Source organism: Octopus bimaculoides, chromosome 2 (assembly GCF_001194135.2).
Source record: "Octopus bimaculoides isolate UCB-OBI-ISO-001 chromosome 2, ASM119413v2, whole genome shotgun sequence".
NCBI classification, from domain to species: Eukaryota; Metazoa; Mollusca; class Cephalopoda; order Octopoda; family Octopodidae; genus Octopus; species Octopus bimaculoides.
This window is the reverse complement of record NC_068982.1, coordinates 179594759-179598812: the sequence shown is the minus strand read 5'-3', so window position 1 is coordinate 179598812 and position 4054 is coordinate 179594759. Positions and strand designations below refer to the sequence as shown.

Below are 4054 nucleotides of genomic sequence, written 5' to 3'. Positions count from 1 at the left end.
ACTCAGAACACGTAGCGGCAGACGAAATACCGCTAAGCATTTCGCCCGGCGTACTAACGTTTCTTGTTTCTTTATTGCCCACAAGGGGCTAAACATAGAGGGGACAAACAAGGATAGACAAAGGGATTAAGTCGATTACATTGACCCCAGTGCGTAACTGGTACTTAATTTATCGACCCCGAAAGGATGAAATGAAAAGTCGACCTCGGTGGAATTTGAACCCAGAACGTAACGGCAGACGAAATACCGCTAAGCATTTCATCCGGTGTGCTAAGGTTTCTAACAGCTCGCCGCCCTCGATGCAGCAATATTTATTACGTGAATTTTTTTTCAAAGAAATACTGACAAGTTGCTATTTTAAATAGCATATTTTACTTAACATTTATTAAATGAACACACAGAGATATAACACCTCTATCACTTCCAAGTTTTGTATACTACTCTACCACATATAGGACGTCATACACTTCTTAAAATAATGAAGTCTACCATACACAGCTAATCTGGTGGAAGCCTTTCTCACTCTTAGTGTTGTGTACGCTTAGAAATCAGTGTAAAATATCGAGCCAGGAATCGAAACTGGATATCCGATTCAGCTTGCTTGGAACTCACCATCATCCTATGTTGCTCCAAAGATCCTCAATAATAACAAAATATTTCAATGTAACATGTACGCGTATGTGTTTCTTTATATATACATATTAATTTACATACATACATACAAACACTCACACACACACATATATATATACACTGAAACACACATATACATACACACTCACACACACACATATATATATACACATACACACGTGCATACATATATAGATATATATGTATACAAACACACATACATACACAAATACATATATACTTTCATATGCGCGCACACACACTCATATATACATATATACACATACAGAGACATAAATGCGTGCGAGTGTCTGTATGTACGAATGTATGCATGTCTGAGTGTGTGGGAGTGTGCGTGCGTGTACGTACGTGCGTGCGTGTGTGTGTGTGTGTGTGTGCGTCTGTATAATAATCGTTTGTAATTCTCAGAATTATTAACCATCTTTCAGCGGAATCATTAAATGGTAAGAAGTTTCTGTTCAACTCTGGAAGCTGCAATTCCTAGTAGATTTATCAAGTTCGTTACGCAGAGAGGCTTATTTTCTCAACACACGCATTCTGTTGCATCATAAATCGTTACTGAGAAAATTATCTTGTTTTTCCGCCAACTATTTATTCTAAAAGCCTTCTTATAATCTTTGTTTCTTTGAGCAAGTATTTCAAGTTTTTTTGTTGTTGTTTTTCTTTATTGTCTGAGAAACCAAAGTACTTTAAAAGCCTACTCACAATTGTATTGTATTTTATAAGATATTTTTAAACTGCTCATGCCGTGGCAGATGTGAGGCATGTATATATGTATATATATGTGTGTGTGTATATATATATGTATGCACACACATATACAAACGTAACTACGTGTAGGCACACATTCAATCACTCATCACTTTTCACCCACATCTGAACGAACATAGCGAAATACCCCTGTACGACAACATAGCAAATTCTCCTTTCTCTCTCTCTCTCTCTCTCTCTCTCTCTCTCTCTCTCTTTCGCTAACACACAAGTAGCAAGAGATTTGAACCGACAAACTAACTAAGCACACACGAGCACTCACACACACACATACATACAAATACATTGGCACTTAGACTCATGCACACATATACAGACATATGATGCAACTATACTGAAGAAAATACGGTGTCAGCTATATTTCCACTCAGCTAACGCACACATTTAAACACACACACACACATGCATACACTCTGGGTATCACCCTCCACGTAAATGTACAGAAGACAAGAAGCGTCTAAAGTCTGGCGTGGTATATTACCATTGTCTAATCCTGATTATTGTCTCAAAGGAAGACTTTACAATCTATCAAAGAGAAATCTTGAAATCTTAGGATCAAGCTTGTTATTTAAAATTTAAGGAATAAGTGTTGACATTACGGCTTGCTGTTCAAATAGCGAACATAGTTGTTATTGTCAAATGGATGTTAGAGATTAATTTGTGAGAAGGCCAGGTTTTCTTTCAGCTATTGCATCTATCATCGGTTACTGCATTGATATCCATATTAATATTAAATGAAACAGAGATATGTCTCATGTAAATAAAAAGTAGGTAAACTTGTACACTTGTATAATTGTCTAAGAGACAATTATTTAAGCGGCTACTTTAACATCTTAGACATTATCGTGTGTATTCTTACTGTCTACGATATCTAAATATTATTGGCTCCGAAATGTCTCTTGTTGTTTATACAGTCTTTCATCATTCATTAACTTATATTTAATTCTCTGTGATTGCATTTAGTGGAATCATGTCAGTGATCAAATCACAGTTGTTGCAAAGACACCAAATAATGAATGTTTAAATGAAGTTTAATAAAGGTGGTTTGAGTCTCAGTGTATTTTTGAAATGCTAATATGTGTGTTCAGGCTGTAATCGTTTGAGTTTCAACACATGATCTCAGATCAAATCACTTGTCGGGACGAAGTATATATCTCTAAGATTCTAGCTTACATATCTTGCAATTTTAATATGAATTTTGCCTTTCAGAACAATATTTTAAAAAATCTTCTCTAAAATGTGAATATATTCACAAAAATCGAAAGAAAATGAATCTCTGTAACTGAAAACAAAACTAACCAAATTGATAACTGTTTTTAACAGACAGATGCAGCAAATATATTCATAAATGTAACTGAATGTGTGTGCATATATGTTACCAACTGTAAGGTTTATTCTCTCTCTCTCTCTTTCTATATGTACATACATACACACATATATATATTTATCTATTTATCCATCTATCTCTCTCCTCTCTCCCTATTGCTGCTGAACTGTAAAAATCCATGAATACCAACATATTGCAAGTGTTAAATGTATTACTGTTTGGGACTTAGTCGGAAAAAATGCACATGGTTTACATTGAGAAAAAAGATATATTGTTATAATATTATGAATTCATTATATTCATATTCATATTTATATTCATGAAATGCATATTTCATGTTGTATGGAAACAATAGTAACTAAAGAATTAAAGATAATACCATAGATTCCAGTCTCTGAGTAAATATATTTACTTATTTTTTTATATGTATACCTATAACTAATGATTATTCTAAATTTTCTCTTTCCAGGCAGCACTTACCAAAAGAATCAGACATATCCACAAAGCTCTGGAACCGTATAAATGGGCTACACTACAAAGTAGAGAAGACATACTGGAGATCTATAAACAATACACGCCTTTGTACACATATGCACACGAATATATTACGTAACGATATGTACTTTCAGATAAATATATTATACGCTCAAACACACAGACACACAAACACACATACGCCCTCCCCCACACACATGCATATAATCATATGGTAATGTATCTGAATGTGTTTGAATGTTTTGTGTAAATGATGATGATATGGTGATCCCACGTATACAAGGAACAAGTGTGAGAAGAATAGGGGTGAGAGAAAGAGAAAGAGAGGGAGATTACTAAAACAGAGAAATTGCTATATAAAGAAGTAATAATGGGAGATAAATACAGAGATAAATTGACAAATGGAATATGAGAGACAAAGTCTCACACACACATATATGTGTGTGTGTATGAGTGTGTGTGTGTGTCTGCGTGTGTGTGTATGTAACCAGTTCAGTACTATATACAGCTTATATGAACTGTCTACAGCTGACATTTCAATACGACAAATGGTATACTTATAGGATGGAAAACAACAAATAAACTACAAGTGAGAGAAAGAAAGGACGAAGTGAATTAAAACAGTATATCAGGTGGAACTCCGCCGTTAAGTTATAATGTCCTTTTGTCTGCAAGCTTTCGTGTGATGAAAATGTCTAAACAGGCTTTCCTTCAGAAAACCAAGCGACAGCTTTCGTATATGAAATATGCAAGTATAATGATTTCTCATAGTATATCTCTTTCAAATGTTGTGGTGATGGCACCTAC

The 4054-nt window shown here is 34.6% G+C and overlaps 1 protein-coding gene across 3 annotated transcripts in view; it reads left to right on the top strand.

The window, feature by feature from the left end:
* Positions 1-4048, top strand: part of LOC106880780 (CUGBP Elav-like family member 1-A) — a 231347-nt gene extending 227299 nt beyond the window's left edge. For all 3 annotated transcript variants that reach the window (XR_001410780.2, XR_001410781.2, XR_001410782.2), the window contains one exon: positions 3222-4048. The gene's annotated coding sequence lies outside the window, so the exon portion shown is untranslated. The remainder of the gene's footprint in view (positions 1-3221) is intronic.
* The last annotated feature ends 6 nt before the right edge of the window (positions 4049-4054 follow it).